The sequence below is a fragment of the Carassius carassius genome, chromosome 17 (genome assembly GCF_963082965.1).
Source record: "Carassius carassius chromosome 17, fCarCar2.1, whole genome shotgun sequence".
In the NCBI taxonomy this organism is placed as follows: Eukaryota; Metazoa; Chordata; class Actinopteri; order Cypriniformes; family Cyprinidae; genus Carassius; species Carassius carassius.
The window spans coordinates 24,605,837-24,621,979 of NC_081771.1; the positions used below are offsets into that span (position 1 = coordinate 24,605,837).

The 16,143-nt window shown below is 39.9% G+C and overlaps 1 protein-coding gene across 1 annotated transcript in view; it reads left to right on the forward strand.

The window, feature by feature from the left end:
* The first annotated feature begins 11,827 nt into the window (after positions 1-11,827).
* Positions 11,828-16,143, forward strand: part of st6gal2b (ST6 beta-galactosamide alpha-2,6-sialyltranferase 2b) — a 34,290-nt gene continuing 29,974 nt past the window's right edge. Inside the window, exon 1 of the mRNA XM_059571376.1 lies at positions 11,828-11,960. The gene's annotated coding sequence lies outside the window, so the exon portion shown is untranslated. The remainder of the gene's footprint in view (positions 11,961-16,143) is intronic.

The window sequence follows — 16,143 nt, forward strand, 5'->3', positions numbered from 1 at the left end:
TAGAGATTTACTGCTGATCATAAAACCGTGCTTCACTGAAAGATATGCTTGACAATCAAAATGGAATCGAAATCTCGATTCGACAGAAGTCAAGTCAAGTCAAGTCAAGTCAAGTCACCTTTATTTATATAGCGCTTTAAACAAAATACATTGCGTTAAAGCAACTGAACAACATTCATTAGTAAAACAGTGTGTCAATAATGCAAAATGATAGTTAAAGGCAGTTCATCATTGAATTCAGTGATGTCATCTCTGTTCAGTTAAATAGTGTCTGTGCATTTATTTGCAATCAAGTCAACGATATCGCTGTAGATGAAGTGACCCCAACTAAGCAAGCTAGAGGCGACAGCGGCAAGCGGCACTGACCAGATGAAACCAGTAGTTCAATTCCAGGCTGCAGCAAAGTCAGATTGTGCAGAAGAATCATCTGTTTCCTGTGGTCTTGTCCTGGTGGTCCTCTGAGACAAGGTATTTACAGGGGATCTGTATCTGGGGATCTAGTTGTCCTAGTCTCCGCTGTCTTTCAGGGCAGTAGAGGTCCTTTCTAGGTGCTGATCCACCATCTGGTCTGGATACGTACTGGATCCGGGTGACTGCAGTGATCCTCTGATCTGGATACAGACTGGATCTGGTGGCTATGGTGACCTCGGAATAAGAGAGAAACAGACAAATATTAGCGTAGATGCCATTTTTCTAATGGTGTAGCAAGTACATAGGGTGTTATGCGAAGTGTTCCCGGTTCCGGATTACCTAATTAATGCAGCCTAAAAATCCTTTAACGTATTTGGATATTAAAAGCATATTAGGATGTTATGTGTAAGCCAGGTTAAAGAGATGGGTCTTTAATCTAGATTTAAACTGCAAGAGTGTGTCTGCCTCCCGAACAATGTTAGGTAGGTTATTCCAGAGTTTAGGCGCCAAATAGGAAAAGGATCTGCCACCCGCAGTTGATTTTGATATTCTAGGTATTATCAAATTGCCTGAGTTTTGAGAACGTAGCGGACGTAGAGGATTATAATGTAAAAGGAAGAAGCTGTGATTGCCATGTGTATCTTTTGTATATATTGGGCTGAAAATTGGGGTTTGGGGAATGGAGTCCACAGAGTGTATTTCGAGGGGGGACGGCATTTTACTTCCAACTGGTTAGGATTATATGGAAATTAAAATTATTTCTATATTTTACCCATTCAAAAGACTATGAAAGGGATCCCATTTCTGCACATAAACTTAGCACTGTTTTTATGGTTCACTACGCAGTGCCGTATTTTGTCATAATCACTGCAAAGACAGTGAAAGCAGACTGCAGTTTTTGTCATTCATTGTAAAAAATAAAGTATAGAGACGATGTAAATACACGCTTGAGGTATTCGGCCAATCACAGCACACTGGATAGCTGGCCAATCAGCGTACACCTTGCTTTTCAGAACGATGAGCTTTGTAAAAATGTATGCATTTCAGAAAGGCGGAGCATAGAGGAGAAACAATAATGTACATTATGTGTAAAATTAAGGTGTTTTTTTAACCTTAAACCACATAACCACATTGCATTACACCAAATACACAAAACAATGTTCTTTTTAGCAACATCATATGACTCCTTTAAAGTATAAATTGAGTCATTTAGATCATTTACATTTCTATATTCAAAACTTTATATTTAAAAGATTCATCTCCTAACATTGTTATTATGAGATGCATTAATGCCACCTCTGAATCCTTTAAAAAAATTCTGTAAATAATCCTAATGCCACATTTGTGCTCTTCTGATTAATTTCTGGTGTCCGATCCTTTATTTAATTTTTTAAATATATTTTTTATCACTGGTGCTCCTGAAAAGAAATGCAAGCATTCAATGCAAGTCCTTAATTATGTAATATTAAAAAACTTAAATTTTTACAAAGTGTAAACTATTAAATATAGTCCACAAATCATGCATTACTGTACCAGTAAATAAGAAGTGTTTGGAGGGCTTAGCTAAACAGGCCAATTAGAGACACCAGTCCTTCAATTTTTTTATTAAATCATTATTTAATTTCACTAATCAATCTTTTTTTATTATTATTATTAAACACAGGGGGCCATTATTGATGCTTACATTATAACGTGCAAATTCATACACAACATATCTTTAATTCTGACAGAATTGCAGGTGCTTGTCTTAATATACAAGAAGGTTTAGAGAAAATATTAATAAGTTATTAATAAATAGTTTTATAGATTATGAAGTGTTTTATAATTAAATACATCCAAAAAGGTCATTTAAAATAAAATTTTTACATATGTACATATATATGTGACTCTGGACTACAAAACCAGTCTTAAGTCGCTGGGGTATATTTTTAACAATAACCAAAAAAACATTGTATGGGTAAAAATTATAGATTTTTCTTTTATGCCAAAAATCATTAGGATATTAAGTAAAGATCATGTTCGATGAAGAGATTTTTTAAATTTCCTACTGTTAATATATCAAAACTTACATTTTGATTAGTAATATGCATTGCTTAGAATTCATTTAGACAAATTCAAAGGTGATTTTCTCAGTATTTTGATTTTTTTGCAACCTCAGATTCCAGATGTTTAAATAATTGTATCTCAGCCAAATATTGTCCTATCCTAATAATATTTATTCAGCTTTCAAATTATTTATATATACAGTATATATATATATATATATATATATATATATATATATATATATATATATATATATATATATATATATATATATATATATATATTAGTGCTGTCAATTGATTAAAAACTTTAACTAGATTAATCACACATTTTTCTGTGATTAATCGCAATTAATCGCAATAAAAAATAAATGTTTTTGTACGTTTTTAATATATTTTTTAATGTAATAATTTCACAGTTAATCAAATTAATGTAGAAACAACAAAGACAGTATATTTTAAATACTTGTTTAAATGGCATCTTTTTTATGAATGAAGGCCAGTATTACTGATATTAATACAGCTACTGATTTTTTTTTATTTTTTACATTTATTATTAGGCTTCAAAAATATAACAGTTTTTAATTTAAGTAAACTTAAAACAATGCTAACATAAACCCATAATAAATGTCATGTTTACTCATGCCCTTCCTGTCTTAACAGTTAGGACATATACAGAAATTTAATAAAGTTATCAAAGTTATATGCAGTCTGCACTGCATAAACTATAAATTAAATAGTTAATCCTAATTAAAGCTACAAAAGTTATTTAGTCAAGAGCAGCGAGTCATTTTCTCTGTTCCCTTTGTTCTTTAACTTTACTGACAGGAAGCTTTATTGGCTGCTGTCCCTTTAAGAGCAGACAGACACGCGGATCTCACCGTTTATATACTGTCTATGGATCTCGCCTCATTCTCTCACAACTCTTTTTGTTCAGTTTAGACTTTATATAAATCATTTAAGATTGCTCTTATGAGGATAATCGACAAAACTGGCACTTTGGGATGTTTATTGTTAGTTCAAGCGCTTAAGAGAACTGGATTCTGGTGCCCTGTCTATGCATTGTGTGTGTGTGTGTGTGTGTGTGTGTGTGTCACATAAGGGCATTCACAGACAGCGCATTCTCTTTTGTCTTGCCGCGCTTGAAATGTTTAAAAGCATTTAAATGAATAAGAGCGTGATCATATAATGTAAAGCTAGCCAACGGATGGCAGAAAATACGGATGCTGCGTTAATTGCGTTAAATATTTTGACACGTTAAACCAGACAAAAATTAATCGCATGCGTTAACGCGTTAATATATATGTATACATACACACACATGGTTGGGAGCAGGTGTAACCAACATACTGGAATTTAAACTCCTAACATTTTCATGAATCCAACAATTTCTGTCAGAATGGACTACAGAACAAAGAACATTTTTGATGATGTAATGTTCTGTGTTCATAGGTTTATTGAACATGCAGGGATTGTGATGCTGGGGGGAAAAGACAATCTAAATACAGTCAGGTTGATTTAGATCATAGACTACACTATTGTCACACTGGGCCAGTACACATGCATAGATATGTCCATCATTTTAAGTTGTCATGACAACAGCCCAGTTCCAAATGGTATCCACCCTTTTTTCTTCGCCCCATGACGCTTTGCACAAATAATGGGATTCATTTTTCTTTACACTGTAAACAATCAGTAAAGGTTCACTCTAAGACAATAATAACATTTTAAAAAACGGTACAATGAGGTGATATTATTTAACTTATCCTTCAACCATCGATCATTAAAAGATCATTAACAAATCAACTCCTAAAGATCCCGCTTCTTTCTGCAGCAATATCATAGACGTGTTAAATATCATTATAGTAATATTTCTTACAGCACTGTGAAAAAAATCATCATTCAGCATTGTGAAAAAAAAACCTTTTCAAAACTGAGATTGTTACAGTGCTTGATTTAAGCTGCATTTAAAGCATCATCATTTTCTCTAGAAATATACAGCATGATCTCATTACATCATTTTGCTAACAGTTCCTCTTCAGGAACTCAGCCAGCTCGCGATTCCAAATCGCGTTATAGGTCGTGTGTTCCTCCCTGCCCGAGATATATAATGGGTGGGGATACACACAGCCTGTGCGTGGTTTGCCTGGATTCGAAGCACGCTGAGTCGGCTCTCGGGGGGACCGACTGCCCGCACTGTGAGCGTATGTTGGTGCGGCTGCTTCGTTCCCGGAGGGCCCTCTTTGAGGAGGGGGCCTTCCCACTCGCTACAATATGAGGAGCTCTTGGAGGTGGTTACTCGCGCGGTGGCCAAGTTAAGCATTGATTGGCCCGCCGAAAAATCAACTGAACCGCAGAGAAGCAAGCTTGACGAACGCTTCCTGCACGCGAGTCAGCCTCCTCCCAGCCGAGGCCTTCCATTTTTTCCCGACCTGCACGAAGAGATCGCCAGGTCGTGGAAACGTCCATTCTCGGCCCGCCTCTACATCCCCTCGTCTGACTATTATGGAAATGTAGTGGGGATGGGAGAGCACGGTTATAGAGCGATGCCCCGGGTGGAACAGACGCTCGCGAGCTATCTGTCCCCTGGCGCGGCATCGTCTCTAAAGGCCCCGGCATTGCCCTCAAAGCCACTTAGAACAACGTCGGCTTTGGTGGGCAAAGGGTATGCGTGTCTGCACACCATGGTGGTGTTACAGGCGTACCAAGCCGACCTGCTTAAGGAGCTAGATGAGGGAGAGGAGATCAAGTCCCACGATATTTCAGAGCTGAGAAGGACCGCTGATCTCTCCCTCCGCGCCACCAAGGAGACCGCCCGAGCGATTGGGAGGTCCATGGCAGCGATGGTGGCCGCGGAGAGGCACTTATGGTTGACCCTGTCTGATATCAAAGAGCGGGACAGGGTCTGCCTATTGGACGCCCCGATTCAGCTGACTGGCCTGTTCGGCGACGCAGTCAATTCTGTCGTCGACAGGTTTCAGGAGGACCGCAAACAAGCGGCGGCGTTCCATAAGTTCCTCCCTCGTCGCTCCCTCGGGGCATCTGGGCGGAAGGAGATGCCCCAGCCACACCCTAGCTCCTTGCATCACGAGGCCCAAAAACAGAGTGTCGCCTCTCGTGCTCCTCCGCGTCGGGAACGAGAGCTCTCGGCCGAGGTCTTCTAAGCCCAAGCTAGATCTCAGGGCAGTTATTGAAGCTAAGAAGTCCTCGGCCAAGAAACCCTGACGCCAAAAGCCCGGGGTTTCAGAGGGCAGCCTCTGCTGGGGTAGAGCGGTACACACCGCAGTACACGGTGCCCGTCCCGCCTCAGCGCCCTCTGGGGGCCGGTCTGCCAACCCTGCCAGTGTTCCAGGGCGCAGCGGCCCCCAACGAGCATCGGTCTCAGTATCCTCCGCCCGTGCGCGTAGCGGGGCTGAGACGCTCGCCGCGCCATCGAGGTGGTCCCTCCTCAGGACAGGGAGTCTGGATTTTACAGCCGGTATTTCATAGTTCCAAAGAAGGATGGGAGCTGCGTCCGATTATAGACTTGAGGGTCTTAAATCGTTCAGTTATGAGACTGAAGTTCAGAATGCTCACAATCAAGCATGTTGTAGCTCAGATCAGGCCCGAGGACTGGTTTGTCACAATAGATCTCAAAGACGCATATTTTCACATCTCCATCCTTCCACAACACAGGAACTTTCTGAGGTTCGCTTTCGGGGGCGAAGCCTACCAATATCGAGTACTTCCCTTTGGCCTTGCACTCTCACCCCGCACGTTCACAAAATGTGTAGATGCGGCTCTGGTCCCCCTGCGCATGCAGGGCATCCGCATTCTCAACTATATCGACGATTGGTTGATTTTAGCTCAGTCAGAGCAGGTTGCGGCTCGGCATCGAGATGTCGTTCTCGCACATATGGGGGAGCTGGGTTTGAGACTGAACGCCAAGAAGAGTGTGCTTTCTCTGGTTCAGAGAACCACCTATCTAAGCGTAGTATGGGATTCGACCGCGATGCAGGCACGATTGTCCCCTGCTCGTATCGAGTCGATCCGCATCTCAGTCGAGAGAGTCAGAGAAGGCCAGTCACTCACTGTCAAACAGTTTCAGAGATTGTTGGATCTGATGGATGCTGCGTCCAACGTGATACCTCTTGGCCTGCTGTACATGAGACCCCTACAGTGGTGGCTCAGGACCAAGGGATTTTACCCGAGGGGCAATCCACTTTGCACTAACAAGGTCACGCGGTGCTGCCTCCGTGCCTTAGACATGTGGAAGAAACCTTGGTTCTTGAATCAGGGCCCGGTGCTGGGAGCTTCTTGTCGCCGTGTGACACTAGCGACGGACGCATCCCTCACCGGCTGGGGTGCAGTCATGAGTGGCCACCCTGCCCGTGGTCTGTGGAGCGGTCGCCATCTAACGTGGCATATCAATTGTCTAGAAATGCTAGCAGTTTATCGTGCACTGAAGCACTTCCTCCCAGACCTGAGGGGTCACCATGTGTTGGTGCGCACCGACAACACATCGGTGGTCTCTTACATCAACCACCAGGGAGGTCTGCGTTCGCGCCCTTTGTACAAGCTGGCGCACCAGATCCTGGTGTGGTCCCAGAGCAAACTCCTCTCATTAAGAGCAGTATATATTCCTGGGAAATTAAATATGGGAGCAGACATACTGTCGAGGCAGGGGCCGAGGCCCGGGGAATGGAGACTTCACCCAGAGGTGGTGAAGCAGATATGGAGAGTTTTTGGCAGGGCTCAAGTAGACCTATTTGCGACTCGAGAGACATAACAATGTCCCCTTTGGTTCTCTCTAGTTCATCCAGCTCCTCTGGGACTGGACGCTATGGTACAGACCTGGCCGAGGCTTCGTCTGTATGCATTTCCCCCTATCGCTCTGCTCCCGGGAGTTCTGGCGAGAGTACGCCTAGTAGCCCCGTTCTGGCTGGGCCGAGTATGGTTCTCAGATCTAGTCTCGCTCCTCGACGGCTCTCCGTGGGAGATACCGATCAGGACAGACCTACTCTCGCAGGCGCAGGGTACGATAATTCACCGTTGCCCGGAGTTGTGGAAGCTGTGGGTGTGGCCCCTGAGGGGGCACAACTGTTAGCAGCTGATCTCTCAACTGAGGTTGTTGAGACCCTCCTCCAATCCAGAGCTCCCTCAACGAGGAAACTGTACGCCCTGAGGTGGAAACTCTTCACTTCATGGTGCAGAGACCGTCAGTTAGACCCAGCAAACTGCCCAGTTGGTACAGTTCTGGAGTTTCTACAGGCTAGGCTCTCTGCAGGGTTGACCCACTCCACGCTGAAGGTCTACGTGGCGGCCATTGCGGCCTACCACGCCCTTCTCGATGGTCAGTCTTTGGGAAAACACCCCCTAGTTACACATTTCCTCCGCGGTGCACTGAGGCTGAGACCTCCAGTACGGTCCCGTATTCCCCCTTGGGACTTGGTTGTGGTGTTAGAGGCAATGTGCAAACCCCCGTTTGAACCTATCCAAGATATCTCAGACAGACATCTCACACTTAAACCCTCCTTTCTGTTACCTCTCTGCGGAGAGTAGGAGATCTTCAGGCCCTCTCTGTGGCCCCTATTTATCTTGAGTTTGCACCGGGCATGACCAAAGCATTCATATACCCTCGAGCGGGATATGTTCCTAAGGTTCCCTCTGTTACACCACGACCTGAAGTGTTGCAGGCCTTCTGTCCTCCTCCCTTTCGGGAGCCTGACCAAGCGAAGCTAAATTGTATGTGTCCAGTTCGAGCACTGGACGCATACGTCCACAGAGCTGCCCTGTGGAGAAAAACTGACCAATTGCTTGTATGTTACGGTCCCCCCAAGAGGGGTTCTCCTGCTTCTAAGCAGACTATTAGTTGTTGGATAGTCGAGGCTATCAACGCCACCTATGAGTCCACTGGTCGTCCCCCGCTGTCGGGAGCCAAGGCTCACTCTACTCGGGGTATGGCGGCCTCCAAGGCCTTTCTAGCAGGTGTATCCATGCTGGACATCTGCAATGCTGCGGGTTGGTCCACGCCCTCTACGTTTGTTAAATTCTATGGCCTAGACATGCCAGTCACTCCAGGCGCTTCTGTCCTCCTGTCCTGAGCTGTGCTCTTCGGATACACACTAGGCAGGGGTTTGGTAGTCTGGCGGCGTTGGTACTTGTTCCCCAAAGCGTTTTTCGACGCAGCTCGAGTTCCTGAAGAGGAACGTCTCTAGGTTACGTATGTAACCCTAGTTCCTCGAGGGAACGAGATGCTTGCTGGTACATAACCTAGAACCGTTTTACCACACCAAATAAATTGTTTCAAAATGTCATATTTTGGTGTGAATTTTGTCTTAATGGGTGGTGTAAGCACATGCTTAGCATTTTACAAAAGCAATGAGCAAAAACAACAAAGGTTTAACTTACTGCAGCATTCCATTGCATAAAGGGGTATAAAATTTTCAGTACTGATTAAGGAAAATACAAGTCTTCCTGATCACACACACACACCTGTTTACTGTACAAACACAAAAAACGTACTGTTTGCATTTATAGTACAAACCTCATTCTATGCTCAACTGCAAACAGAAATATGCAACCAGAAAACAACATATAACTTTTAACTTATATTAACTAGCCATATTATCAATATAAACAACAGCTATAATGCTGAACAATGGATTCAACTATGTGAGTGCTATGATTCACTTTCAAAATTTAAAACAAAAACAACAAAAACAAACAAGTAAAAATTTTTGTCAATCACTCTGATATGCAGTTAAAATAAGTTCATTGGCTGAGGGCTGTCTGTCACTGTCTTTGATCATTTCTGTGCATGTTTGCATGCATGTTTTATATTGAAAGTTACATTTTCAAATGAAATTAACAACATGATCATTTTATAAAGCATGCGTTCATATTTGTTTCACTGGAGGAAACAGATGTATTTACATTTTGTAAACTGTAAACCATGGCTTAACAGGGCTTATTGCTTGATTTGATTTTTCTGAGGTTTGAGATAGTAAGAAGCTGTACTTGCATGATCTTGAATTTTTAAATACTATAATTACAAATTTGATAGCTGTGATGCATTAATTTACATCGCCTCTACCAACTAGAATTTTGTTTAGGAATTGAATGTTTAACATGATTAAATCTGAAAGCTTACTTGAATGGCTGAATGTATAGCTAATAGCTAATAGCCCTTGTATGCAGCATCAACACAAGATGTTTAACCAATGTCCTGAATTTTTGCTGCAGACAACTGAAATGTGCACCATCAATTTCCATTGCTTGATGATCAGGGAATGTAATGTTAAATGCTAGTGTCCAGATGATATACGATTCCATCCATGCATTCTTTTTTTAGCTAATGCTGCCTATACTATCCCATCTCCAATAAAGAAAGAGTTTTTGTCATTGTCTTCTGCCTCTTTAAAAAAGTTAAATAATAGCAACAAACTGTTTGTGTATGAATCTTAAAATAAATAATTAAATAAATAAATCATTTAAACAATAGTTCTGAGGCACTCACATGGAACACATGTTAAAAAGCCTTTATTTAAACTTGGCTATCCATTAAAAACATGCCAACATGTTTCGGCCTCTGTGGCCTTCTTCAGGGCAAATTCAAAATGGCAGTCTCTAGACTGCATGCTATATATCTGTATGTGGTCACATGACCTAGAAGCACGGCAGTTCATCTGCACAGATATCACATAACAAGAAGCAATTACAACAAGTTACTTTAGATAAGACAAGTTACATATTCAATATTTAACCAGTTCCCACATCAAGATAATTTAAAATAATCAATATAAATAGATACATCTAGGAAGAGGTTGCTTTGTATAAGACAAGTTACAGAAAAAAGTTACATTGTGAAAAATATATAATTTCATTTTATGCTCTAATAAATATGTCTCAGATTTTAATTTCTATGTTTTACCACTTTCCATATCAAGATACAATTTGAAATGTCAATATAGATAGATACATATAGCAAAAACATTGACATGTGCATATGATGTATAAATATTTTGGATCTCCTACCTGAAGAGCACCAAAGGAATACACCTCTCAATACCCAAGTAGCACTCCTAGTAACTCGTTTGTGGAAATAAATCATTTAGTTGACCTGGAATTAATAAATTAATAAATATAAAATAAATGCCATAAATATAGATTTAAAAAGTTAGTTAGTGGGAAACGAACTCCTTTTTGTCAAACCAAATCAGATTAAACTCTGCGTATAATGTATACGACATATCTCACACAAGGATCCGAACTCTGCTGTTATGTCAATAGTTATGGTAAGTCTATCTTACAAAGCCCTGACTCAGATTTGATAAACCAGTTTGCAAGAATGCAAAACAGAGAAGTGCCTGAGGTATCTTTGTGATTTTGTTGACACTTGTGTCATTTGATTGGTAGCAGCCTTATAGTTTCATATTATTTTTATTGATAAAATGTAAGTATTTTACATGAAAGATGATGGATGCATGCATTTAATAAGGTTAAGTTGTTAAAACAAAGCCCTTTAAAAGCAAAAAAATACACTGGAAATCAATTTAAGGGCGCAAATATTATAAATATGCCTATGAGCTCCTGAAAGCTGATTTATGTAGTCTATGTATGTAAGGATTTTTTCCTTGATTTTTGTCAGAAGTTTCTGTCAACAGAAATTATTAATTATGTTGTGAATTTATGTAAAATAATTTCCTATTTACTTTATTCATCAAGAGCCACATAACTTTTAAAACTGGATTTTGAAGTCATATAGTCAAAGGGAAATGAAGGTAGTTTCCATTGCTTGTAGTATAAATACACCTTTGTCTCTACTTTCTGAATGTTATATATATTTTGACCTTTGGGGACATTTTTGGATTCTAGGCTATTGAGGAAACAAGCATTAGGTTATAAACAATAGATTATTTTATATTAGATTATTTTTAGATTATAAACAATTAACAGTTTGTGCACTGCAAAGAAAGAAAGAAAAGAAAAGAAATGAAAAGGGAAAAAAAGAAAATGAATTCTTAAACATTAAGTCTGTGTCGTTCCATCGGAGAATGCGAATGTCTAAAGAAACGAACGTCCACGCTTAGCCTAATGCATTGATGCATTATCAGATACTGCATGTCCTCGGTTAAAGACATCGTGCACCACTGGAGAGTCTATTATGTCAAAAAGAAATGGCGTGGCAAAACACACCGAGGGCGGGCGAATCTCTCTTTCGTTGTCTGCACTCATTATATCTCGTCCCATAGTTTTGAGGACTGAAGTAGAGCGTGACTTGAGACATCAACATCAACATCAACAACAATAGCGAAACTGACAAAGATGAACGTAATGACGGAGAAAAAAATCTCGGGTCCAGCCCTCTGGCGAGGAAACAGCAATGAATTAATGTTTTAATGTAGTTAATGTTCACGTGTGGACGTTTATTAGTGTTATTTTTGTTTATTACAAGCACATGCTGGACGGAGCAGGTGCGAGAGGTTGAATGCAGCCGCGCAGCGCAAACTGTCTACCACTGCAGTAAGTAGGCTACACACTGCTCGTAAACAGATATTTAGCTGTAGATTTTTTTCTGTATGCCACAGTACTGTTTTCAGAAATGTATTTGCAATTTGTAAGATGAAAGACTTTTAGCAGTTCTCTTCCATAATCTCGATGTTTCAGAGAACCGGGTTACGACAGTAGCCTAATCTATTGTCTTCGTTCGAACGAACGTGTATTTGTACATTTGAGTTCCATATAACCTACTTTCACATTATCATTGTAATTAAATATATGGGTAATCGATTTATGAAGCGTTTCAGTTATTTTGAGGACCTTCAGTCTGTTTGAATAACTTTCTTCCTTATAGATTAAATCAGTTGAGAATGAAAATAACCCTATTTAAAAATAGGTAGGCTATCTTACCACCATGGACATGTTTAAAGGAACTGGCACATGCCACTTCTCGAAAATGTAGATTTAAATTAGACACATCAAAGAGAACATATTCAGCGGTATGTAGCCTTTGATTGTTTTATTACAGTAGTGCATCTGTCTCTACATCTAGACAGCACACCACTACCACCATTAGCCATCACATACTGACATTAATCGTTTGCATCCTATTTGTTCTCTGCTTTTTACGGAAAAATTGCATTCTGCAAACCTGGCTACTGAAAAGTACACTGATTGTAGTGGATCTGTGAATACTGATTCAATATAGAATAAATAATTTCAAATAATTTTATCTGTAAATAAGACTGAAGAAATATCACAAGTGGGGAATGTATTGCTTTGTTTATGAATATTATACAGGTTATATTTTATTGAGTCTTTTTTGCAGAGATTTAAGTACAACCTGCATTTGGTGTTGAGGATGAGTGGCCAGATGCTGGCAGATTGTCAGAGGTGGGTAGAGTACCCAAAAACTGTACTCAAGTAAAAGTACTTCTAGAAATATTTACTCAAGTAAAAGTAAAACTACTAGTCTGAATAGTTACTTGAATAAGAGTAAAAGAGTATCGGATAAAAAATCTACTCAAGTAGTTAGTTACTAGTTACTTTGGGTCATATATACTGAGCCTATTTTTATTTAGATATATAGATAAAATGTATGTAATGTATGTGTGCGTGTATAAATATATATATTTTTTATCAGCCTTTACTCCAATTTATGTAATTTATTATAAAACCCTGTCTGTTTACTTAAGTAACAGATAAAGGTGTCATGCCATAACATTTTTAATACGACTGACTTTATATTAAATGTGAATTTAACAATGAAAGTTAATGTGATATAAAAATTGCTACTAATCTTTCATTGTTCAGAAAGAGAGCAAATAACATTTACATTATTAAAGATCATTTTCACTGACAGTCTAGAGTTCAATCACTCTCAGAAACTCCCATTAAAATCACTGAAACTGTTAACACTGTGAAATCAATATCTTAATTATAGATTCGTACAAACATGCACTTTGTTGTTTCTGACGAGAGAATTCGCCAGAAAGAGGTCTCCAGTCAGTGAGCGAGTGAAGGAAGCACCGGCATTTTAGCGATGACTCATCTGAACGCCTTTGATTGGCCATTGCATTCAAAAGCTCAACAGAATCGTGTGTGATTGGTTATAATGAGCAGTGCTGTAAAAATGCATCTATCTCTGGCTCAGCGCCAGCAAAAGATCACAGATCTGAATTTAGCAGCTGATGATATGACTTGCTGAACGTTCTCACGCCGGTGTGATTGTATTAAAATTAATAAAATCTTAATCGGCTTTTTTTTGCCTTTTGGAAGCTGCATTCAACTTGACTCCCCTCTGTTATAAGCCACACACGTACAACAAACTAATGTCACAGTGGCATCGTGTACTGTAATCGAATGTAGCCCAAGTTATTACCTGTTAAACAGTAGACAGCACATGCGGTGTTCATCTAATAAGGATCTCCATCGCAAGCAAATAATAGCCTTTGCAGATTTACTTTCAATTTAGTGCAGTTCCATAGCCACATTTTCAATGCTGCTGATGTTAAACGTTACAACTCTGAGTGAACCACTTCAGTCGCTCAGCGCGCGCTGCAGGGAACTGAACGAATCATTCAAACTGATTCATGAACCAATTCACTCGTTTGCCAATTGGTTTGATCAAGCCTTTGAACAGAATTGACTCAAAAGAATGAATCATTCGCGAATGGGCATCGCTCATTGTCCAGAGAAATGTAGACAGCCCGTTTGGAATAAACTGAATCATTTATAACATTTATTGCATTAAGATGAAGTCACAAGAGGAGCGTCGCCCTCAGAAACGGATTAAAAGTACAGATTTTTCCCAAAAAATTTACTCAAGTAAGAGTAAAAGTACCCATCTTTAAATATACTCCAAAAAGTATTAGTTACCCCCAAAAATTACTCAAGTAAATGTAACGAACTAAATGTAACTCGTTACTACCCACCTCTGCAGATTGTACTTGGCAAGAGAACACATATAGGTTTTGTATTCTACCCTGGTTTTAGACAGACCATCGGATCAGTTGACTCAGTGCAGAAAAAGATAGAAGTCAAATTTGAAAAAAGAAGAACAATACGTCAGACCATACATCCATCATGACAATATAATTTTTACTCAACACCTCTTTATTAGCTGTTTATTTGTTCCTCATGTGACAGCACTTTGTCTTGTCTTGTTTCTCTGCATACTACACATCAAAATGTGCCCTTATTCTGTCTCCATTTGTTAATGTTTTCTTTTGGCAAAGATCTGTCACACACAAACCTTCTTTCTGGATTGAAAAAGCTTTTCTTCTTCTTGTATTTTTTTTCTTGGCAGGTTTACTTATTTGTGTTTAAAAGCTTTGCTGATTTAAAATTCTCTTCCACAGTGGATTGCCTTTGCTGGCGTAGGCGTTTGTTTCTCTCAGTGGTATTGGGCACAGGCCAAGGACTAAGAGAGAGCAGGTGAAATTATTTATAGTCTATCATATAATTTCTGATGTTGGTACCATAGTCTAATGGTTAAGGATCTCATCTTCAAAACAGAAAGCTTTCAGATTAAAGGGCTCATATGATGCTACATGCCCTTTTACAAGTTGTTTGAACTGAAATGTGTGTTGGCAGTGTGTGTACACAACAACCCTAAAATGATAAAAATCCACCCAGTGTTTTTTTTTAGCATTTCAGCACAGACTGGAGTGCCATTTTAGGGCCTGTCCCAAATGGCACCCTAAACTCTCACGGTCTTCCTCTGAGTCCACAATTTCGTGACATAATGCCGCTTTGAGGGTGCAAAATGGCCACAAAGGGGGCATTCGCGAGCACCCTACTGACCGCTAAAATGACGATTGGGACACCCTACATTCTCATGGAATTAACGGACATGCGCACGCGGTGGCCATTGTAAGTTTGCAATCCCAAAGTGCACATGAAGTGTTCCATTTGGGACAGGGCCTTACTTTAGACCTGAACTGTGTGAGCTGTCATCAGTCCGCAACTGTTTTACAGATTAAGTGACTGAGGTGTTCTGTTGTTGGATGTAATAATGAACATAGCAGTCGTCATTTAATGTAAACAGGCCCCCAGAGAGCAGCTCGGAAAAGAGGGGCGTGGTCAGCAGAGCTCATTAATATTTTAAGGAAAATGCTACAAAACGGCGTTCTCTGAAAAGAGCTGTTTTTGACCACCATTGAGAGCTGTTCTTGACCACCATTGAGATTTTTTAACTATATTACAGACTTTTCATTAAGACCCCAAAGAATCATATCAACTTGTGGAAAATGGGCATCCTATGACCCCTTTAAGTACATTAAATTAAATCTTTAACTTGTTCCCTTGAGCAAGGCACTCAACACCAGGTAGCTACTCGGGTACTTTTTCTAAAATAATGTGTATACTTGATGCAAAAGAGTTAAAAAATCCTTGTGAATTTTGCCATCATTTTCCAGCTGGAATTGTGCACCTGACTCCTACACTTTACGCCTTACTAAGCATGAAAGTGTTTGTATCTGTTTGTAGCATGATGTGTGTGTAGGCAGCTTCTCAAATGCTATTGAGTGTCTAAATCTATGGTTGCATGAAAGGGAGAATATTTTAAGCGGAAGATGGTATATATGAATGGATATATTGTCTTGTGAAGTTCCCCTTTACTGTAGCATATTTAACTATATCCTAACCACATTGATTCCTTGATCTTATTATTCAAAAAGCTGAAACAAGTGCAGGTGATAAAAAA